Source organism: Pezoporus occidentalis, unplaced genomic scaffold (genome assembly GCF_034315485.1).
Source record: "Pezoporus occidentalis ecotype Australia unplaced genomic scaffold, CSIRO_AGI_Poc_V1 ctg116, whole genome shotgun sequence".
NCBI lineage: Eukaryota > Metazoa > Chordata > Aves > Psittaciformes > Psittacidae > Pezoporus > Pezoporus occidentalis.
The window spans coordinates 2,040,303-2,065,548 of record NW_026912951.1 but is presented as its reverse complement, the minus strand read 5'-3'; the positions used below and the strand labels follow the sequence as shown (position 1 = coordinate 2,065,548).

Genomic DNA, 25,246 nt, shown 5'->3' with positions numbered 1-25,246 from the left:
AACATTTTAGGTCTGGCCATCTTATGAACTTCTTCTTCCTGCTATTTCACAATCATAACTTGAGCTGTCACAGCCACAATGCACACACCAGGGAAATTACATTTGGATTCATGCACATTTGTGTTCCAAACTGGCCCCATGCAGCTACTGAAAGAGTCTCTGGCTAAAGCACTTACGCAAGATAACCAAACAAAGGACTGAAAAGCTCTGCAAGTCCTGGCTGCTGCTGCTGCCATCTTATTTCTTTCTCCATTCTTTACACAGATTCCTCCCTGAAGGACACATTTAAATCTCCCTCCCCCACTCAAACCCACCACCTCTCAATTCTGAGTTTTTTCTCACTTTTCACTTTTGTACTGCATACGGTACACACAGTAGTGTGGCACTTGTTTTAGAGCCATTTCTATACAGCGTAGCTTTCTGTGAAAGGTGACCTGCAGAGCTGTTTTGAGTTCTCCCAGTAGTCCTCATGTATCAGCAAATAAGTTAAAATAGATTTTATTTTTTTTCTTAAACATCAATTTTTCTTCACTGCTCCCACCTGAATTTTGGACATTCGACTGTTTCTTATGCAAGTCTTTATTTCCCATTCATGACACTGCAACCTGTAAGTCATGTTAATAAAAGCCCCTGTCCTCTGAACTTCAGCCTTTACTAGCACCAACCATTACAAAGCCATGTCAATACACAACTGCTTTTGAAAAACACTTTCCTCCTCTGAAAAAAATTGCTTAATTTTTCTCCTTTGTCTTTCAAGACTCTGAATCTTGGAAAAACCACAAGGGAACCTCGGAGGGAACAATCTGACAGTCACTTTACTTCTGCCGCCACTTTCTACTGCTGATTTATCTTCCCGAGACAGTCTTTTCCTTAGGTAAAGGAGGGTATATTTACCTTTTGAAATGTACTTCAAGTTGCATGGTTTAGAAGTACTTTCCTTCTTTTCTGAAGAATTTAACAAGAAAAAGAGAAATGAAACTGCTCCAGGCTCTCTCTCCCAGCTGAAGCCAACTAAACTGGGAGTGACACACACCAGTTGGAAGATGCCAGTCTCCTACAAGTGTAAATAAGCAAACAGATGCTGCTAAATGCATCCACAAATAGATGAATTAATTTCTTCAAAAGTAAGTGAAAAGATATTTGAGAATTCCAAGGAGATATTTCCATCCCTTTTAAAATATATTCAACCCACATCTATTAAGATATTTAACATAATAAGCTTTTTATGTTCTTTTCAAAGAACAATCTCAGAGCACTTTGTTGTTTTGCTTTGTTACAGGAGCACAAAAAAGGAAAGAAGGTATTTTTGCCACTTGTCACAAAGCAGGATCATCTTCTCTGCACTTGCTGTTCACTGAGTTTCACCTTGATCCTTCTGAAGGTTTGAAAGCATTGTTGTTTATCTGTAGCTCAGAGAAGGGATTTTCTTCCTCTCTGAAGTTGACTCTAACGTACTTCAAAGACTTGCTATCTACCAGCATCATCCACTTGCCTTCCTGTGATCCAAAAACTATACCCACAGAAATAGACAGCTTTCCCAAATCCATTCTAGCAGCATGCTTTAGGCAAGGGAGAAGACACTGACCATGTTACTAATATTCATAAATGTGCCAAAACGCATCCCAAGAGCAGAGAGCTGTACCAACAATACTGTCCTACTGTGTGTTTTCCTACAGCCACCAGAAAAGGAATAGGGATGTCTCTCACCAATGAGACAACACATTTTGGAAATTAATCTACTATGAAGTGGCTAAAGTTAGCATCTCAAAAGGCTCCCTACAGAGAGGTACTGAAGTGAGAAGCATGACCACACAGAATCAAGGTCTTATCCAGCTTCCCAAAACAGAACAATAAACAGTACAGCACAGCCAGCATTCAAAGGACTGCCCACCATGTGCGCCTGTCATGCAATAATAAAAGCTGGAATACAGCAATAGCTTCAGGTTGGCCGAGAACGAAGCTGACTCGGGTTCTGATCGAGATTGGTGGCCTCTGCACAGCTCACATGCTACAAAAGCCTCCAACTCAACAGGCGGCAATTTCACAGAAAAGTTAACTGGTGGTGAACCTGAACCAGTGGTGAAATCACGAATGAGAAGGCACTGGCAATGGCACGTCATAGCATCCTGTACTGCACCTGGACCTGCTCAGGGAACAAACTAATCTGCTGCTGCCACAGCTGTTAACCCAGAACTAAATTCACTTTAAGTAGATGCCCCCTCTGAAAACCTTGTCATGCCTACCAAGAAAATTAACCTCTGAAGTGACTACACTCTAATAGTGCTGATTTAGCAGTAGAATGCTACGCTACAGCTATTCCCTGAGATGCCACTTTAAAATAGGGGAATGAACAATCCTGTTCTACATTAAAAAAGTAAATAAAAGCATTAAAACTTAACAAATATTCCAAGTTTAGAGTTAAGTATCCACCACCAACCAACAGAGCCAAGACTGAGCCAGAATTCAGTGTCCAAGAGAAGATATATTGAAAGAGGCTTTAAACATGATAGAGAGATACTCCAACCCGAGATTGAATAACCTGGCACATGGAAACAGTGGAGACCAAATACTCTCCCGCTCCTGCTCACAGCCTTCAAGCAAGCTCAATCAATCAACTCTTCCCTATCCACAGGAACTCACAGAGACTGATACCATGCCATAAAGTAACCAACAGCAAATCCCCCTATCTAAAAGTCAGAAGAACAAAGGGACTAGAAAGGCAGCAACAAGTTACCGTTCACTAAGATCACAGAATAGTTTGGGTTGGAAAGGACCTTAAAAATCATCCATTTCCAAGCCTCCTGCCATGGGCAGGGACATCTTCTGGTAAGACCAGGGTGCTCTCAGCCCTGTCCAACCTGGCCTTGAACTCTGTCAGGGATGGGGCATCCACAACTTCTCTGGGCAACCTGTGCAGTGCCTCACCACCCTCACAGTCAAAAACGTCTTCCTTATATCTAACCTAAATCTACCCTCTGTCAGTTTAAAGCCATCCCCCCTTGTCCTGTCACTACAGGACAGTAAGAAGTCCCTCTCCAGATTCCTTATAGGCCCCCTTTAGACACTGGAAGCTGCTTTAAGGTCTCTCTGGAGCCTTCTCGTCTCCAGGCTGAACAACCCCAGCTCTCTCAGCCTATCTGGTCCTCAGTGCCTTCTTATTTATACAAACCAGAACCCTTTGGCCCCAGAATAATGACACCAGAGAAGGAAAGAGGGCCTTTATCAAGCTGACAGGGCAAAAGACTCAAGTCCAGCAAACCTTCACCCAACAGCTACCCCACTTCACACTATGGTCAAAAAACAGGCAACATCTCAGGCTTCTATACCTCTGAAGCTACAGCTCAGGGTTGTAGCTTCATTTTTCAGAACACATTTTTAAAAGTATTTTTACTTCTGGGATTAAACAACACATTATCTATCTCAGGAATAAACAGCCATTTTGATTTCAGGTCTGAAGTCACTCCCTATCACAGAAATAGTAACAGCTCTGCAGGTCCTGTCAATGTCAAGGGTTTATCTGCTGTGGGAAAGGAACATTTTTTTTTTGGTTTTACATTCCCAATTTCATCCCAGATAAACAAGACAATTTCTAAGAAACATGGCAAAGAACTACAAACTTGAACTTAAGAGCATCACGGAATAAACCTCATATTTTACCTGCCTGAAATGCAGAAGTGAGAAAGAACAAGTGAAAAAGGCAGACAGTCAAAGATTCAGAGGACAAAACAGAAAAATACTACACGCTAATCTTTCAAAGCATACACCAAAACGGTTTCTGGGAATAAAAAAAAAAGCCTAAAAACATTAGAAAGCACACAAAAATCATCCAAGAATTCCAGACCTCAAAACATTCTGCGGACAGCATTCTGGAAAGCCAAAGCATCTTGATTTAAATTGACAAGCATGGCTGAAGTCTCTCTGAGCTATTCTCAATACAAGTCTTTTCAAGCTAGGAGTGAATATAGACAGAGTACACAGACGGAGCTGACCTGATGACACAACACGTGTATCCAGCAAAAGTATGCACCATATCACTGACCCGTCATTTCCCACTGAAGACACCACCCCAAAAGGGGCAGGATGCACTTCACACATACAATTTTATCAAAACGTATTTCTCTACTAAGCAAAATTATAATAACTCCATAGCTTCCTAACTTCAAGTGTGCTACAAAATTAATCAAATAGAAGAGTTTAATAAAAATATCTTCAAAAGAATCACCATAATTTATTCAGACCATCCCAATAAGGGTAAATGAATCCCACGGGACTGAAATTTTAACCTACTTAAGCTAAATAATCCCCCCCCTTAATTAGTCGGAGTGTTTTAAAAACTTCTCATAAAATAGGCACTCATTCAACATCATCCATTAAACAACCCTTCCACTGTTTTAGAAACAAAAAGAATAAACGCAAAGTCCTTCGCATCACAGGAGTTTCATGTTTCATAAGAGACAGCAAATGACTACAAGAGTCCTAACAATTTGTTTGGCTAATGCTATCTAAAACAAGATGCACAAAGTCACCTCCATCTGTTACCCAAGAACTTGCAACGGCACTTAACATTATTGACACAGAGAGGTGAAAGCTTTCAACCAGCTTTTAGAAGAGTATTAGAGGCATATATGTTTTGAACTCTGAAATGGTGTATCTGCAGTAAAGGTTTTCATTTCACTATTTCACACGCAAATGTTTTCATGCAAATAAATACACATTCCTCTAAACTGAAAATGTTTACAAGGGCACAACTGGCTGTTTTCATTGAGTATAAATAGACAACTGATTTATACTCATTTATATTCTATAATTGGAACCAGAAGCAAAAGACATGTAAGAAATGTTTTCTTCTTTGCAGATGTTCTTCCAAGATTTAAGGAAAAATTCTACTTCAAGAAATTAATGTAACAGTATCCAAATCTAAATGTTGTATGGCTTTCATGGGTAAATTTAAACGGAATAGTTGGTTTCTTCCCTCCCCCTCCCAATTTCCTCCTGGATTTTACCTATTTCATATAAGATTAAAACAGCTACAAAGACTCTGCTAGCCAAATTAAACACACCATGATCCCACTGCAAATAAAGCTATCTTTTAACAAGCAGCAGAGGAGTCAATGCAAACGAATCAGCACTAACTGCTATCACTAAGTACAAAAAAGAAAAACACTACCCCATCATTTTAAGGGGGATCAGAAAAGGCTGCAAATTGGAAGAAGTTTTACAGGTGAAGAAATGAGATACAAGTTTCATGTGACAGAGACAGGTCTAAATGTCTACTTCTGTCTACGTTTCACAGTGCTACTGAAATGTAAGTGATGTAAGATGTAAGCTTGGGACATAGGACACTACTTAAAGCACAGCACTAATCTATGTCTTAAAGGTCTATCAGTGTAAATAATACAAAACCAGTGGGTTTGGGGATTGCTTTTTGGGGCATGGAATGAAGTGGGCAGATCCTAACCAATCTTATTGTCCCACTAAGTCAGCATGTCAACAGCTTAGCCATCTATAAATGAACCTGTGTCTTAAGAAGAAACTGATTTCATTTAATTCTGTATCATTCTGCAAATAAGAGAACAGTACTTAGAAGAGATGGCACAATTCACTTCAGCCTTTCTGCTATAACTAACTGCTCCCCCAATTTCTAGACCACTTTCTAGTTTTACACACAATGATCCAGCTAGTACAAAACAGAGAAACTTCCCCTTCAGTGGGATGAAGGGAAAACAAAACACCAAAACACTTTTCAACATGCCAGCTGACCAAAATGTTGTAGATAAATATAAAGAAGAACCCTATATTACATCTTTCTATGCACCCCCACTCCTAAGATACCAAAATAATGGAGGAACCAGCTGAGGTACCAATGCAGATGTGACCAAAGGGGCCTCAGGCACAGACAAATAAGTAACTTCTACAACTCTCAAAGCAACACAAGTTCCCAGCTGCTGGCTTCTCTTCCCCAGTGTAATAAGATGTAACATGAATTCAGTTTACAGTATGATGCCATATTTTTGCTGGAAGGCATAAGAGATCTGAATGTAACAATGTGTTAAATTGGAGTGTAGCACCTGTGCCTTACCACCAGCCTTTTGATTTCCCCAGGGCCAGAGATGCGCCTGTGACCTGGAGACAGGCAGCACAGGCTGACTTACTGTTTCTTAGGTAGAACTACCTGGGCTCAAGATCCCAAGGTCCCAAACCTGACTGCATTGTGATAGTAGTGGGGAGGAAAAGCAGACTCTGAATCACAGAAATGTTGAGGTTGGAAAAGACCATCAAGAACATCGAATCCAAAACATAACACTGCAAACCCACCATTAAAACATATCCTTAAGTGCCACAAAATACTCATCTTTTAAATACCTCCAAGGGTAATGACTTGACCATAATGCTATCAAATGCTCCAGAGAAAGGGGTTAGTCTGTGAAAGAAAATATTTAACACCATTTACAAGCATCTCTCACAACATCTCCTCTCACTTGTCTGTGCTGCTGTAAGAAAGGTGGGCATATATTATAATTCAGGCAACTGCTTCAAGTAACTGCACCACAGACAGAAGCATCAACATCTCCTACAAAAGGACACATTAGGGAGCTTTGTCTCTCCTATCAAATGCTTTTAAAACAACCCTCTCTGCTGCAGCATGGACTCTAATCAAACACCTGCATTCTCTCAAGGTATCTTACTGACATACATGGGCAATATGATGCATAATGAAAGGCACTAAAGCTTTGCTTCCCAGAAAATAAAATCAGACAGCTGATTTTAGCACAAGAAAAAAAAAAAAGGAGGCTGAAGCTGTCACTAATGGCTTTGTAAGTGTCTGATTTCTAATGCTAAAAGCTTCCTGCACTTAGGTTATGAATTTGGAAGGCAGAAATTATGAAACAAAAGTATGTTACACACTGTCTCACAGGCGTGTTAACTTCAACCTCTTCTGTTAAGGTAATTTGTACATTGCAGTTTTCTGTATTTTGATTTCCTCTTCTTTTGGAGCAGCAAGAAAAGAGACATGTTGCTGAAAACATCTCATATTTCCTAGGCTGACCTTGTGTTCACTGCTTCCCCACGCAAATGAACGCCAAAATACCATGCCAATCCTTCTGTCCTGCTGTCTTTTCTCTTTGACCTCCAAATAAGTACTCCTAAATATTCTGTGACTGCTTGGAAAAATCTACTGTACTCCCACCCCCTCAAACCATTCCTCTGTAAAACAGTTAATCTTGAAAATACAATGCTGTCACCTTCCTTTTGCAGGTTTCTGCCATTGCTGTCACCATGGAAACAATCAGAACATCAACTATGTCAGTAAGCATGATTTATAAAACATGAAAGTGACAAAGGTAAAGACTTTACATAAAAAACAATCAAGACAAAATTAGCTTGTTAGCATGGAAACATTGACTTTAAAGGATTTTCAAGTTCATATGAATTCCTAGGGCAATATTGCAGCAAGCTATGGCCAAGGAGAGAGCTGTCAGTGCAGCATCATGCATGAAGTCACACAGCCAAAGGCTGTAACTATCTGCCAGGATGAAGTGTTGTAATCATCCTTCTTCCATCCATTTCCAAACACAGAAGCCAGACAGTAAAGTTAGTATATCCACAAAACATTACACCAATGTAAGAAACATTGTAATACACACAAACATTTGTTTCTTTGAGATTTATAAATAAATTAAGGAAGGCCCTTGCAGCTTGTATTGCCTGTATCTCAGTCATCGTCCCCTCTGTTCATCATCTTCATTCACATCTGCATCAGAAGCAAAGTCCAAGCCAATTATTCTTAGCTTCCTAACCAAAGATTTAATGCAATTCTTAGAGAAACATCAGCTATAAAGCTTGGTTGGACAGCTATTCTGTTGTATTGTGGCTTCAGCAATGCAAAAGCAGAATGCTTATTATCCCTGTAAGACAGGGTTCATCCAAGTCCTGTATGTGCAGAAGAAGCAGTTTTCCCCCTCTCCCAAGGCTCACCACATACTTCACTTTGACATGTTGACTCAATTACAGCACACGGGAGCCTCCAGGGAAAAAACACAGCTTTTTTAGACAACTCCCTCTCCACCACACACACATTCTCGTTGTGCTTATTTAGAAGCTCATTTCAGGGAATGTTTTGCCTTTCATCATCCCATTATGCTCCTTCTCTCCACTCACTACATTACTGTGACGTACATACCCTATTTGTATTGCTGTTTTTCTTCACCTGTACTGGCTTAGAAAGTAAGTCACTACTCTCTCTCAAATTCAGCTACTGAAGTTACAATACAGACGGCAGAAACAAGAGGGGCAGCTTCTTATGCCAAGATAGAACATTTCAGCTTAAGAAAAGATAGCAAGGAAACAACTCAAATTAGAGCCACAGAGCACTACGAGAAGAGAGGAACTGACATGAAGCTGTGAAGCACTTTTAAAGTGTCATGCAGCCAAAAGTATAAGCGTACACTTTTCCTAGTAATTATATGGCAGACGACAAGCTCCAGGTGCCACTTCAGGTAGGTGAGACAGCTTGGCAACTAGCCAGTGACGGAGGGGTGACCCTGAAGAGTGCTTACTGTCTTTTAAGACTTGACTGAAGGACTTCTGCACATCCACTGCCTTCAATGCTACATGCACATAGACCAGATTCCCCTACATTCAGATTCTCCCAAGTACTTCAGTAAAATAGCCCACAGTATTCTTGACTTAAAAACATTTTTTTTTACTGGATATCTTAATGACAGTTGGAAATTTACCACATTATTCCCTTTTCGCTACAGGACTTGCCACTTTGGCAACAGTTGAAATGCTCTTAAGACAGAGATATTCCCTTGCTCACTTGAAACATACACAAACCTGAGATTACATGCTTTGTTTGAGATTCCCTCTGTTAGACTGCAAGAATCAGCTGGGATGAACTGCCTCTCAGACAGGAATTGCAAGGAGAGCATGACTGAAGGATCAACAGGGTAAGGAAGAACAGAAGGAGTTTATAGATCACAGAACTGAGAGGAAAGGTAGAGCAGAGGACAAGGTAAGTTGAATTAATAAGTCTCCTGTGGGAGCTCTCCTTCCACAAAAGCACCAGAAACAGAGAGTGAACTTTGTTGCACTGTTTCCCTGGTAGTTAATGATTACATCAGTGCACAGTATCAGGAAAGGCATTGTACAGAAGACAATTCAGAGCTGGAGTTTATCTTGCTCAAATTGGACAATTTGAAATATGCCATTCCACCCCTTTTGAAAAGTTTCATGAAATCCCAAATTAAAATATTCATGGAAAAAAAATCAGTCTTTAGAAATTGACTCACACATTGTACTGTGTAACTTTATATCCTCTTCTATTAGGCTCTTTTTTTCCCTCTTTGCTATCAGTCATGCATGCCCAGTCCCACTGATTCCCATTTGCCCCTCAGAATTAATAACAAGCATGGCCATGAGTTCCACAGACAAATATGGGCATAATAAAAAGTACTTCCTGTTAACAGTTTAGGTTTGGTTCTGCTCAGCTCTTCTGAATAACTCTTTGTTCTCCCATAGATCAAGCAAAAAGAAAGTTTTAAATTACCAGTGCTAAAGTATTCACTGCTTTCAAAATACTTCAGATTTGTCGTGTCTTTAAAAAGTTCCAAATGTATAAACTTTGACTCATATTTATATGGTACTGTCCTACTTCTCATTTGTGCATGTGCCTCTCTACCCCGCTTCTGCATCCTTTTCTGCCATTGAAAGGGCCTACAAAATACTGCACTTTGAAGTTCAAGTAACACAGTATTTTCTATCGTGCATTCTGAGACCATAATTAGGCTACTGTAATCAGGTTGATGCTAATTACAACGTGACCTCTAGTAAAGACTGCTTTTAGGACTTAGAACACCAGTCAGTGCCACAACACTGAACTGCAAAAATCCAAGTGATAAACATTACAAACTTTTGCATTTACAATACCACTTCTGCAGTTATGCCACTGAGATCAATAGGGAAGATCATTAGAAAAACTCATTGTTATACATGGAGGGAGCATTTATTCTTTGGGCATTTGGAAAAGAACCTAAAGGAACAGTAAACTCAGGTTAACTTATTTCTGAACAAGAAGTCCACACCATGATTTAAGATACTTAAGTTTATTACATACTGACTTCCTGTCTTTAAAAAGTTAAGGTCACCTTTTCTCAATGCATTCATGCAAACAAGTCTTCAACAGTCAATGTGGTGAAACTCTCCCATTCTCCATGTGCCTTCAGAAAACAAAGGGCAAGGTAGAAGAACTTGTTTTTCAAGTCAAAACATTTTCTTATGATGGTGGATCCACCAAAAATGAAAACTGGTTTTAGCAGACACCTGAATTGGGTACTTTGTACCAATAGTCAAAAGGACCCCATTATGTCAGTACAAATACCATCCCCTATTGCTCTGTGATGGATTACTTTCAACCTCGCTACTTGGATATAACTTCCAATTATATTCTTAGCAGGAAGGATTTCATTAAAAACCAGAACACTAAACTTAGCCAATTTATGGAAGGAAAACATGAGCAACAGGGGACGAGTTTAATTTTATCAGCTATCTGAGCAGAAATACTCAGTGCCAGAAAGAAGTCCCTGAAGTCTCATGCATCATGTACATAACTACACAGAAATACTGCTTTCTTAGGGTGACTGGAAGTATAGCCACAGCTGACCATCTAACACAGTATTTGCACATTTAACCAAACATATTTGAGATTCCTCAAGTTGGCCAATAAGCATTAAAGACTGAAGAAACCAAGCATATCTGGATCTTCATAAGATAAAGAGATGATATCAGAGAAGAGAGAAGCTTCGAGCATTTATCAACGTGGCAAACCAGTACTAGTGTGGAAAAAAGAGTTTTATTATCTGTGATTCCACTGAAGAAGACAGAAAATTTTTATGGGTCTTGCTTATAGAAGGGCATATAAAGGAATCAAATATAGAACTGAAAAGAACAACATAATCCTGTTTAATGGAAAAACGTACTCGGTGTCCAAAACACATAGACATTTAATCTTCTCAGGCTGTTCTTGGCTAGTATATCCAGAAAATAAAATTGTGTCCATTACCTCTTCCTCTTTGCTTATCTGACTAGTGAGCTAAATATCATCATCTTACTCTGGGTTCTTGACATTTCATTTTAATAGATTAATGGCAACAGAAAAGCCGTAACATTGAGTAGCAAACACCTGCTATTTTCTTTGCCTTTCATATATTTTTAAACAGGACTCTGAACTAAAAAATACATTTCATACACATACCCAGGTACAAACCACAGAAAGGAAGGAACAAGGCACTGCATGCAGTATAATTGAGCCACAAATACAGGCTAGTCTGTATTAACACTACCTGCAGCAAACTGAACTTGCTCCAGATATTCTGATTCTCTAAAACAGAGAATCAACAAGGCAAATAAACTTCAGAAAAAGTATTTGGTTTGGAAAATGACAGTGATTCTCAGTCATGTAACAGCTGTCTCCAAAGAAAATAAATGAATCCAAAGCATCCTACTGATTCTGTGCTGTTCAGGAGCCGGTACTTAGTATTGCCTACATGCAGACACAGCTGGCCCAGCAGACTCTCCAAAGGAGTTGCACACTAGCAGAACTACAGTTAAAATCAACATGTAAACCCACATCACCCCCATTCTACATAGTATACCCCAGCTATTTCAAACATCCTTTCTTATTAACATAAGGAGCAAAAAATACTTTTTTGGCAAAAAATGAACAAGTAGCAAAAAAAAGAATAAAGTGTAATTTATTGCTCTGTAAATACATTAATTCTATGAATTAATTGCATTGTTGACATTTGTGCCCTTTTCCTTTGGCATAAACAAAATAGCTAAAAAGAGCTGAAAACAGAACCTCTAAACCTAAATGAAGTTGGCTATCCATGTAGGGAAAGAATACGATGACAATCATATGACATACATTCATCACATTTTTAAAGCAGTTCTGGAAACTGCAGATGCTCAGCAATAAGCACAGCGTAAGAAGTTAGAACAAAATGAAACACCTGAAAGCATGATTGTTGGCAAGGATCTATTCCCAGGAAGGACTTCTCAGCAATTTTTCAGACCCAACACACATCCAAAGCTTCTACTTTGTGGAATCTCTCCTGCTCTTCCCAGTTCATGGGAAACTTCATCTCTCTGCCAGACAATTTAAGAGAAGCTAAACTGTAAATTCCATTAACTTGAACTCCGAGACAGCAACTCGGCTACTGTGAGTCACTGACAGCTGGGACCTGCCAGCCTGGGAGAGACACCAAATTCAATTCAGCGCAATATCCACCCCCGTATACTCTAGTCCACAAAAGCCAGCGCATCTGAAAGGAATCACAAGGATACTACTGCTTACAGGAGAGGGAGATGTCAGTCTGCTTGACAAAAAACCCTCAGCAGGGCCTGCGTCAGGCAGCTGCTGATAATACATCCCTAACTGTGCTGGGCTCCTCAGCAGAAGAGGACTTCACATTCAAATCCAGTTTTTCTAACACAGAGGTCCGAAAATCTGCCCTGCACCAGAATTTCTGGTTTGAGTTAGGATCTGAAAAAGGGGCTTAGAAGGTTTTCCTGCATTAAACTTACATACTTACAATCACCTCCACACCACCAGTTCTCTGGGTATGGAACATGAAGGGTAGCATTCGGTATGTTACTGTACAGACTTGAAAGATCCCTCTAACACATTCCACAACAAAGAGGATGTTCAAGCCTTCCTCCATCATGAATCAGAACACAACCTGATACATCACATATGAGCAATCTGCTTCTTTTTGTACTTAAAATTACACTGCTAAATCAACCAGTCTTCCAAATGAAGAAATATTTGGAATCAGACCAAGCTGTCTGATTAACAAATCTGACTTGTGCATTATATACTGCTTTTGTTAACTGCATGAAGTTACTGCAAGTCTACAGCTCAGCCAATTACATGGATATGACAGAAGGCACACAGTAACTTATTTAGAAAGGTGAGATAAATGACAAGAGAAAAGAAGCAAAAATTCAGATCCATAAAACTCTATCTTTTATAAAAGTATCGCATTTGGAAATAAAGTTAAGAGAGTTTGAAGAATTTGGGGTTGGGTTTTTGTTTCTCTTTAAGGAAGCCATGCCTTCTAGAGGACAACTGCAAAAACACAAGTATCCTCAGTAACTGCCCTAATGCTTTTCAACAGGTAAGTTTTGCTTGTGTTTAGGGCCTGGTCTACAACAGCAAGTTTTAGAGAAAAGGAAACAAAATGCTATTCCCAACTCAGTTGTACCACTGAGTCTCACATGATTTAGCTGCTAACAGTAAAAGCCCAAAGACGCTTAAGCCTCAAGAGTACCATGGTAATTGCTGAGCTAAACTTTATTGGAAATGATTATTCTCTAAACCCCCCCAGGTACAGAGAATTATTCTTTATTATTACTTAATACAATTACCACCTCATAATAGTAACTTCTTCCAGGCCAGATCCCTACATCTATCTGCCATCTCCTGCTATTAAGCTTCCTCCTTGCTTGCCTGCAAATCCTTCTGTGTATTGTATTCCTCACAACTGCTCTTCATCACCTCCTGAGAGAAGAAATATGCCAAACCTAACTGAAAACTCCAATTCATACTGTTGTTCCAAACGCCAGTCAGGGACACACTTCTGACACATAAGACTAGTTTCTGAGCTTAGGAGGTTTTAAGTGTCCTTAGTCAGAAAGGTTTTTCTGACTCACAGATATCATAGAGCAAGAGAATAATGGAACAAGATCTTGCTCTACTAGGCATATATATCTATACGCAAAACCAGGAAAAGAAGCTTGCATTGCTTTTCATGATTTCAAAGACATAGACTGAAATTTAGTAGACATCTCTGAAATGACCAAAGGCCAAAAATAATAACCCCAAAACCAACCAACCAAACACCAAAACAAATAAAAAACAAGAAATAAAAAAGTGTAAAACTTTTTGGATATTAAACTCCGTGAAGCATTCCTATAAGGTTGGAAACATGACTGTGATACACATTAATATGGACTTCCAACATCAACAGACAAATATTCTGAGACAAGATGAAAAGGCTCCACATCAGACCAACAGCAAAGTGTGTTGTGAAAACACTCTGATTTTTAAAACAAGTGGAGAAAAAAAAAAATGGAGAAAAAAAAATTAATCAAATCAAATCCAAATTGCAATTATAGAATGGGAGCTTTTCCAACCCCTTTTAACAAATGTCTGTATCTTTCCTAAGAAGTGTTTAACAGCTTCTTTCAAGACAAGGCGATACTTAAATCATTATTCTTTTGTAGTTAAGAAAAAATTTATTAAATATAATAATCACATCTGTCTCAATACAGGAAAAATGAAGCAAACAACAATAATAACTGACAAAAATTCAAATCTCAGTGTGTCGTTTCATCAAGAATAAAAGTCCAGCTTTCTAAAGGAATATATAATACTTGCTTTTAATCTCAAACATTCCAAGACAGTTTTCTTCATAAAGCCAAGATATTTACTTTACATATCTTCTTGTATAAAAAACCTTTTTAGGCTACTAGTTGGAAGTTTCTGGAATGTTTTACCCATGACCCTCTATGGTCCCTAAGATACTAAGCTAATGACTCTATGCAGAGCAGTTTTACACACAGAGGTAGAAAACATCAGTATTTTTACAGAATACAGAATACGTGTAAAGAAAATTGTCTGCAGAAGACCAATACATACATAGCATCAGACAGCTTAAAGTTTTATGGCTGTTCCTGAAGAACAATCTTCAAACATTATGGATGACATCCCCATTTGTGATGGTTAATGCAGTCTCATGGAAACCAGACCAATATAGACTTTACTTTATCACACACTTAATTTCATCTACCCTTCCTTACAGTACTAATACTCTCCTCTAAACAAGTTTTGTTTGTGCGCAGATAGAGCAGAAACATTATTTTTCAACCATAAAGCACCCTTTAAACTCTTGTAACGTTTTCAAAAGTTCCCTTTGGTGCTAATCCTCTGTTGCTTTACTCTATTCACTGCCAATTGGAAACACTTACAAAACAACACACCCCACACACACTGCACCTCACTGACTGAAAGGTTTTGAGAAATTTCTGCTAAATAACCGAAGCAGAGCAATACCATTAAACTTATCTCCTATCTCATAAACAGCCTTCCCAATTTGATAAAAGCTTGTTTTCTTTTTCTTTCAGTTAATGCTTAGGTACCTCAGCTACTTTCAGAAGACAGCTGATGTGACAGACACTAGATTTGATGAAGAATTCACACAACTGTGTGAGTAATGGGTAGTCAAGCACTCCTCTCAGCCACTTCTTCCCATGCTGGTCATAGGGTAGAAATCATATTTTTATTACTGTTTATTTTCAGTGTCTCAGAGATTTTTCTAGCTCTAAATTCAGACCTGTCCTTTCTCCACTGCAAACCTAGATACAGTTTAAGGTGACAGGTTTGGCAAGTCTAAATTTATCAGTTCTTCTGAACATAAATCTGCATCAGAGGATGGAAGTTAAGTACTCACCTTTTCAGCAGCACCTTTGTTCCGAAGCCAGCACACAGAACAAAAGCCAACAATGCCTGGCTCACAAGCACACCCTCCACCTGGGGAAAAGAAAAATACAACCAAAGAGTAACATGGGTCTGCATCAGAGATACACAGGAAAGGAAGATCAAAGTGTATATACACATTATGAAGATCATTATACAGGGGCTGAGTAAACAACTACTTTGTTCTAAACACGAATTATTCAACACGATCGTGAACACATTATTGTGCCTCCTTAAAAACACAGAAACTGAAACGGAAGACTATTTCTTAATCTTTGAAACCGATCCCCAATTATATCAAAAGAAAAGCAGGAAAGTGAAGAACCTGCTAAGAACCTCCTGGTTTGTTTTAAGAACTGACAGTTCACCAGTCAGACCATCGCAACTCCCATGACTTTGTAAGCGCCATGGCACAGAGAACTTGGCTTTAAATTTCACATGAACACCTTTGAAAAAGTTAACACCATGAAAAAGTTAAAACACCCTCAGAAGTCCTGAATACCGGAGCTCAGACAGCAGCTTAAATCCTTACACAGACTGCACACAGAGACAATGTAAAGAAATGCAACTCAGCATCATAAATACACTGCCTCTCAGTGCTGTTTGAAAACTAAGGTTTAGGTCTTCTGCTTTACAAAGGAAAACCCCAAAACTGGTACATTTCCAAATTCTTTAAATAATCACCTCAACATTAATCCCATGGCCGCCTTCCAGCCAAGAGGAGTCAGCCAGCAAATACCAAGCATAGCCATGTTCTGGCACTCACAAGCCAGCAAGTCAGGCCACAACTTCATTTGGCAACTCCTTGTTGTCTTCCTTTGCTCCACCACAGCCCAGCAGGCACCTGACATCTATCCAGACAAGAAGCCACTAAGAGTAGTGGTGAACATGAACACCTTTTACTATTTACCTTATCACACAAGTCAAACAGAGCAGCTTAGAGCAGCTCTCCATCCTCACACATGCAGTCAAACCGACTTTCTGGCTAAAATTTACATGCACCTTGTTTCATTAAGGAAAAATTCTCTGCTGCCTTGCCCTACACTAAAAGGGTTTTTTGCTCCTGTTCTTACCATCCTGTCAGTTGCAGGTTGGCTGCACATAAACAAATAGTAACTCACAGTTTGGGAGCTCCTTCACCATCATTCACCTCGATGCAAACAGGAACAAGACCAGACCTCTATACCTGGTATTAGTTTGCTCCCGTTTATTTGCAGCTACAGCTTTTAGGCAGAACATAGCAAGAAAATGCTCTTGAAAGTCATTCCCACAGCTTTCTTCTACTCTTATATCTTTTTTACATTGCTTGCCCACATTGCTTGCCCAACTGTCCCTTCCTAAAACATTTATCTAAAGAAAGACAGTATCTAAGACTAGCATGCAACAATGTAGATTTGAATTGGTTGGAAGCATTAGGGAGGTAAAATTAAAGAGTTTAGAGAGGCTGCCAAATTGCCCTAATACCCCATAACCAAACAAATTAAATAGGTAAAAGAGACTTACTAATTTATTCAATCTATTTTCATCAGAAAGTTGACTCTTTGATGCTAGATTATTTCCTGAATCTTTCTACCAATCTTACATATTTTTTCACATATAATTTGTTCTTCCAACCTTTCATTTGGGCAGAATATTCCATACTTTAATATATTTCATAATCTCACTCCCTTGTTTTATAGTTATGGCTCTTCTCACCTTCTTAATTAGTTTCTATCTTTCATGTACGTGCCTTTCAAATATTTGTAGGCTCTTATCATGTCTCTCAGCTACACTTCTAGTTATCACATAGCCAAGGTAGGCTCATTGGTCCCTTGATCTGTATTCCATCTGCCATTCGACCCTCAACTCTCTTTAGCTGGTTTACATCTGTCTAGAAATGGGATGTTTGGGCCTGCACACTTGGCAAGTTAACTCTCACAGTTGTTCAAGAAAGAACTTCTCCTTAATTTGTATAACCCAAAGCCATGTTACTTCGGGTTTTGTTGCTGTGATACATCTGCAAACTAATTTATCTGCTGTGCTGCTACTCACCCCAAAGGCTTCTGGTGCTTGGAAAAACAGTAGTGCTTTTCCAGTTTCGCTCTTCCCCTGGCACACACACAGACACGTTTCAGGTTAAACTGTTTTTGACTGCATTCTCCCCACAAATGGGAAATGCCTGATTTTGATACTCTCTTATTATTTCTAGTATCTCTAGTTCTTCTCTGTCTTCATCTACATTTGAGTCACTTCCAACATTCAGCATCTTAGAAGTTCTAAAAAACAAACCAAAACAAAAAACAACAGCCTGTAATAAAAGCATTAAAAATGTACATTTCTTAGTATGAAACAATGATATCTCCACATGGCTAAACATGTTCAGCACTACTGCATCCACTTTTCTGTGACTGCTGAGAATTTCCTACTCTCACCCTCCTACATTACCCTAATGCAAAAAGAAAAGACTGAAGCAGATAATGCAATATATTTTAAGCCAGATATCATACACAGGTAAGCCAACAACACTGTCAAAAGATGGCAGGTATCTCCCTTCCTCACACATTAGCCAGCTGCACACTGCCTTTGTCCTGTTGACACTGTCCTGTGCTGGCGTAGCCACGTATTTTTCAGTTTCAGATCTAGTGCACTGTGCATCTGCACAAATACTTGCAATGGCACTATGCACCAGATTATGCAGGGACAAGAGAAGAGTGGGACTGTGTGAGAACTTACGTCACTGAAAAATGCCCATGCAGTACTGGTCCTGTATTCCCATTTGTAAGCATCACGCCAGCATAGGAAAGTAAACCCAAAATCCTGTAAACTGGAAAGTCTGCAAAAACCCAAAGACTTCTCAGGAACAGAGGGAAGGAGAATCCTTCTGAGCATGTGAACACTGACGATTTCTGCATAGTTGAGGGGACAAGATGAATTGAACACAAGGTAGAATCTGTTGAAGAGCTGCATTCTTTCAAGGATTAGAAAAAACCCAATCGAGTAAAGGAATACAAGAACACATTGTTTAATGGAACTTTCTCAAAAGATTTGGTCAAGTCCTTCACAAAGGGCTACTCAAGTCACTCTGCAGGCAAGAAGAACAAAGTACTGTCACAAGCAGGAAGCTGGCAATAAAAATAAAACGAGAACCACTGATCAGTTTTGAGCGTGGAAGAAGGGTATTTGAAGAGCTTTCAAAGATTAATAGCTATTTTCTTTCAGGCTGTTACTAAACAGATGCAGAAGAAAGCAAAAATTTTTTTCAGTTGAAATTTTATTTCAACTGAACACAACTTCTAGTGATGGAGGTTGAATACACAGAATAATGTGGATTACATTAGGAAGTTCTAACAGAGAGAGCTGTTGGGCAGTTTGGGGCCACCGCAACAAAGAAAATGAGAAAGACAAAAACAGAAAGAGAGAGGGAGGTCTTTAATTATGAGCTATAAATTACCTGTAGTTCTTCTGTGAGAATTTACGTCGTGTGTCAGTCAAAACACTCATTTGATCAGCATGGTAAAAAAGACATTTAGAAAAGATAATATTGACGTTATATATATTAGCATTCTTTAGTGTACACTTTCTTAACACGCTTCTTCACCTTTAATGTGCTTAAGTTCACCTTGACTGAAACTGTATTTAGCAGAACAAAAAATCCTCAAGAAAATGCAATTGAAACTATCAGAGCAAAGAAAGTGATGCTTAAAACTGAAGGCAAGCTGTACAGACACAATCCTGCTATGCTTGAAATCACAAACAACAGGCTGGGAAGGAAATTCTTTCAGGTGGAATCAGTGATATCTAAAACACTGCCAAAACATTTGCCCGTTATCTCTACTAACTAACATCTGCCAGGACAGAGCATCCAGAAGGTCCCTAGGCAATCCAGTCTACTGCTTAACTATTTGCCCTGCTGGAAAGCTTTTTGACTCTGCAACCCGAGTCTTACCCTGGTGAACTGAGCCGTATTCCTGGTCTTAAGCACAGAGAAGAAATTGTTCTTTTTCTCTCTGCAGCACACTTTAAATTGTTAAAATTATTTTAACTTCTCCAGCCTTACCCTCTCCTGAGCTACTTGCAGTTGGTCCTCATCATTCCGCAAGCATGGTGTGCAAAAACAGCTGCAACAGTCCATCGTTCCAGTTCACAGTCAAGAGAAAGATTACGTGTCTCAGATGACAGGCTCCTTCATATATATTATTTGCACTATTGACTCATGTACAAGGTATGATCCACTACAATACCTGCTCCTTTCCCCCAAGCCTATTACTAAGCTAGCCTTTACTGTTCATTATTTGTGCAGCTGGCAGATCTTGTTCAGCTTGGAGAAGAGAAGGCTGCATGGAGACCTCACAGCAGCCTTCCAGTATCTGAAGGGGGCCTATAGGGATGCTGGGGAGGGACTCTTCGTTAGGGACTGTAGTGACAGGACACGGAGTAACAGGTTAAAACTTAAACAGGGGAAGTTTAGACTGGATATAAGGAAGAAGTTCTTTACTGTAAGGGTGGTGAGGTACTGGAATGGGTTGCCTAAGGAAGCTGTGCGTGCTCCATCCCTGGCAGTGTTCCAAGGTCAGGCTGGACAGAGCCTTGGGTGACATGGTTTAGTGTGAGGTGTCCCTGCCCATGGCAGGGGGTTGGAACTTGATGATCTTAAGGTCCTTTCCAACCCTAACTATTCTATGATTCTATGAAACAAGAATGCTTACCTTAAGCAACAACAAAACACTCAATAAAATTAAAAGTCAAGTTATTTAAAATGGAAGGAAGGAATTAAGGGAGAAGAAACCACTCGTACTATCATTACTATGATAATCCATTATCAGAGCAGTATTTTAGTAAAAGCCAACAATAAACATGAAAACAGACAAAAATAGAAACATCTTCAGTTTCTACAAACACAAAAGAGAGAGGCATTTATACAATTTGGTTGGTGTTTTTTTTAACCTCCTTGCCTTTGAGTAAGATGTTTGTGCTTAAATCTATCGAATGTTTCTGAGACTCTCACTTGTAATTACATAATTGTCCATTATGGAGATGTCATCACTTCTTCCAAAACAACGAATCATCAGGTACTAATGAAAACAGAACACCGTATTACACACACCATATCTCTGGATGGATATGGCATTCTCATTTTTTTATTTCTAATAAGCTCATTTTATGATGCAAAGTAAGTCAAAAGGAGACTGGGATTTATAATAAAATTAATCATGATATCAGAGAAATAAAGTATGAGATGATGGACAGAAATTTTTCCTTTATGTATTTGTGCATGAACAAATGAGTACTGAAAGCTATCATACAGTATTTATGGCCAGATCTAAAAATGTCACCTACAGTTAAAACCAAGAAGCCGTATTTTGTGACCAAAGGGTTGAGAAAGCATCATGTCATTTGTTTCAACTAAATTCTCACTGTTATTTACATTACTGCACACACCAAAAAGCTTCAGCCAAGGTTAAGACTGCTATATACTATCCAAACACACACACGCACACAACTGTATCTGTATATGTAATCAGGTATCTGTATATATAATCAGATTTCTGTATGCCTAGCAGAAGACAGTCCCTGTCCCACATACTTTTCAAAAGAAACCAAGATAGCACAAAAGTATTAGAAGTATTATCCTTATTTGACTAAAACAGAACTGAGGCAGCAATGAAGTAACTACCAAAGTTCACATGAAAAACTGGGCAAGGGACCTAGGTCAAATTTTCTAATCCCAGTTACAGTGCATTAACCACAAAACAATCCTCCTGCATTCCTTTCCCTAATCACCAAATAACACCTAGGTAAGATGCCTGCACTTAACACTCATTCACATTAATACGGATAGCTAAACAATATGCAACAATTCTCAAAGAGAAAGCAAGAAATACTTTCACTCTTTACAATCCTGAATTTAGGAAGCCAGTATCACTGTTTTCATTTCTCCTCCTTCTCCGGCAGTTCATACCAAAGGCCTATGCAGGCAGGGCTTAAGTGAACTATTTATTTCGCAGCTGAGGCAAACTAAGAACTCAGTCACTGCAGTCTACCTCTTGCAGTTGGTTGTTAGGTCACAAGAACTAAAAAACTGTTTCAGTTACTTCACCCTTAAAACAAAAGTACTATGGAGTGCTACTACAACAGCTGGAAAGAGAAAAATCATGCCTTAAGTTAAAGAACAGTGCTTCTACATGTGACAAAGCTCTAAGAAAGAGGATTAACTGAAGAAACGTTAGCAAGCCTGTCACACATATTTTCATCCACACTTGAAAAATGTATGCAAAAACAGGTAAGAACGGCATCAGAAGTGAGTATACATTTTCACAAAGAAAATCGGAAATGCTGCAGGAAATGATGGAAAATAGAACAGCTGAACCAGAAACTAGGTTAGAAGGGACATCTCCCCAGAGCCCTAACAAATCCATTACAAGGCCATAGGGAGATGTTAAAAAACAAGGGGCTTTTGTAGCAAAGTTTAGCACTCCTTTATGTGACACAGCGCATATATTTACCAAGAAGAGTAATGCAGCACACCGAAACTAAAAATACAACTGCATACTGAAAGCAGTTAAAGATGACAAGACAGCATTTGTGCAAAGACACACAAAAGGTAACAGATAAAGAAAGAGTACGAATGATGTTAGAAAAACTGATACGGGTTATTTCAAAGAACAGGGAAGGAACCACAGAGAGAGCTGGCAAAAAATATCACTGCCAGTTTAGTGAAAAGCCTAACACAGCATTACAGCAAAGTACAATCTGCAACAAGCAAGAATAAAGCCAAGTACCAATGTGCACAGTGGGCACAGAGGAAAAACACCCAACTGTGTACTTTTATGACCTATTTTGTTCATTTTGTATTAATGATAGCTTTCTAATCACTTTATGTTTGTATCCAGGCAACAGGACCAACCATGCATGTAAGAGATCAGGATGCTATTAATATATCTTTAAGCTAGGGCAGATGACAATTTTTTCTGGAGGAAGTTAAGAATCCCAGGCCTTGTTCTCTCACAACCAACTGGAAAAAAGCCCTCAAACCATCCCACTCATCCTCCAGATTATATGCTGTGCTGTAATACAGCAGCAAACTACTCCCATCCCACAAATTATCATGTGATAAGCACTAATTCTACTTTTATAAGGTGATACAATTCCTTCCAGTCAGAGAACAGGAAAGTATCAGTAAAAGTTATTAGGAAATGGGTAACTGGGACAGTTCATAAACTCCTCCACTTGCTTTGCAGCACATCTGCAAAGTCATTAGAAAAGGAGGTATATCAAGGGCCAGATTAATTTTGTTGCTGCTCTGGATCTAATCTGCCATCCTACCTTCTCACCTTTGAGTGAGATACAACACTTCTTGCTCTCATTCTGCCCCTCTCACACACAGCTTTCAATCTAGCACATTGGAATGATTTAGAGAAGAAAACAGAGTCCTCCCAGTAAAGATACGGCAATATATGAAAACAGTGAAACAGCAATGGGATTTTCTGCCTCATATCAAAGAGTAGCACACCAACCTCAGCTAGATACAGAATCCAACCATTCCATCCAAGAGAATGCCTGTACGCTATTAATATCACAACATGAAGCTCAGCTGTATAAATAAAACCTCTCATTTCAACTAAGTCTTCATCTCTCTGGCATCCACCACCTTCTCCTCTTCACAACAAAGCTCTCAGGAGGGCCTTCAGTGTAGACTTTTCATAGCAAGTCTGTTGCTTAAGTACATTGAACAGGAATGCAAGCCCCGTTTTATCATCTCCTCTTGGCAAGGTAAAATTTATGAACAATTAAGTTGAAATTAAAAAGAAAAATAAAAGTCAAACAAGTTCCGAAGGAAATGCTCAAATAATTGCAAGTCAGCACGGCTTAAAAAGGAAGCGTATTGTCTAGAAGTCAAGGGGACCTGCATGCTCTTTCAAGAGACTCACTGATGTGCAGGATGATCTCAAGCACATCACTTGATCTTTCCCACATCAAAAAAAATATAAGATCTCCTTATACGACCTTCCTAGGTACCTCACTTTGAGAGTTAAGAACTAAACAGACTGTAAATCCTCCCATTATTATTATTGCTGTTACTATGGCGGCTGGAACTGTCGTCAGCAAACAGGCAGGACATAATTTAATTTTCTTCAAATATTTATTATACAACTACATAGCCATCTGTTTAACACTCACTACATTTAGTTTCTGTCTTAAAAAAACACAGGGAAAGAAATACCAGCTTCTGCCTCTCACTTCCACATATCCTTTCCAGCCACATATGCAGAAATACATGGCCAATATCCTTTCAACTGCAGCACACAAGAAATTGCAGCAGAGCAGACAAAATTTCAGCTTGGATGAAAACAATTGCAACCACAAATTTATCTTCCAATATGCTAAAACCAGAATCCCTAGTTTTAGCAGTATTCAATAAAATTTAATTTCAGCATTGAGGACAAAGGACAGGATATGAAGGAAAATGGTGGAACAAGAGAAGATAGTAGTAAAGCACTGTGCACAATGACCATATGCTAAAAGAGCACAGACATAAGAATATTACATATCTATACAGAAAAAGTAACTTTTCAGTAGCATTACTTTATCTCCAGTACACTATAAAATAAACCACCATTCTTAAGTAACAGTGCTTACACAAAAGCACCTTTGGCATCTAAATGTATTCTATTCAAACACTTTATGAAGAGGCTTCTCTTCTTTCCATTTGCATTGTATTCTTCCATCAGCCAGTATGCAAAATTCTTTATCTGTCTCATCATATCACTGAGACTTTGAGATAATACAAGAAGGTAGCAAAAAAATCTAAACTGATTAACATACACTGAGTAAATTTGCTAATGAGGAAAACAGAAAAACAGAAGGCACTGGCTAAAATATACACATGTCCTTTTATTTGTCCCTATCCCCTCTACTATTCCAGTCGTGAGACCAGGAATCACTCCCAACGCACCTCAGCTCCTGGCAGCAGCATCCCTTATCATGGTAGTACTGGTCTACCAATGAAATTCCCATATAGAGAGATCAGCCCTAACTGGGAGTACACCCTAATTTTATAGAGCTGTTTATAAACTGTAATATTACATCAAGTCAGTCAGAGGCCAGTATCTGACACGATAAAAAAAGAGCATGGTGCTCAGGCCAAAGAAACTCCAGTGCACAGGTAAAAATGCGTAAGCCAGATGCACCAATGCAAAAAGATGCCCAAAGTTATGATGCTTGGATTGCTTTAAACAGTTTCTTTTCAGGTCTTCTGTTGCTGGCAAGTCTTACTCTGTTTTCATGCAATCAAAAGATAGTATGTTCTAACTGTGATACACTGATATAATCAGTTTATTGGCATCTAATGGTTGAATGAATGGCAAACAATAACTCCCTAATATAGTGTCAGTATTTTGTCTATCAATCACATGTTTCCTGATGTGTTTTTGCTCATGAACTGTAGATAACAAATATGTGGAGCAAACAATTTTTTTTTAAAAAATGGGACTAACAGAACCAATAAGGGCCTAAATATTAACTTTCTGCACAAAAAAAGAAAAAAAAAACAACAACTAAAAAAACCCCAAGAAACCTAATCATTTAGGAGAGGTAGCAACTGCTTTGAAAATAATCTTGTGTCTGTGTCTGTAAGACACTGGTTCAATTTCCCTCACTCTAACTTGTGGCATTGCACACTTACTCAGACTCAATCTGTCCAGAAAAGGTGCAGGTAGCCCTGCCAAGGCC

General features: G+C 39.0%; 1 protein-coding gene across 2 annotated transcripts in view; it reads right to left on the bottom strand.

Moving 5' to 3' along the window:
* The window catches only part of NDST2 (N-deacetylase and N-sulfotransferase 2), a 136,694-nt gene that overhangs the window by 92,621 nt on the left and 18,827 nt on the right, over positions 1 to 25,246 (bottom strand). The window contains exon 1 of one of the 2 annotated variants that reach the window (XM_062639489.1): positions 15,513 to 15,592. The exons of the other annotated variant lie outside the window; for it this stretch is intronic. The gene's annotated coding sequence lies outside the window, so the exon portion shown is untranslated. Of the gene's footprint in view, positions 1 to 15,512; positions 15,593 to 25,246 lie in introns of those variants that run through there. 2 annotated transcript variants of the gene reach the window in all.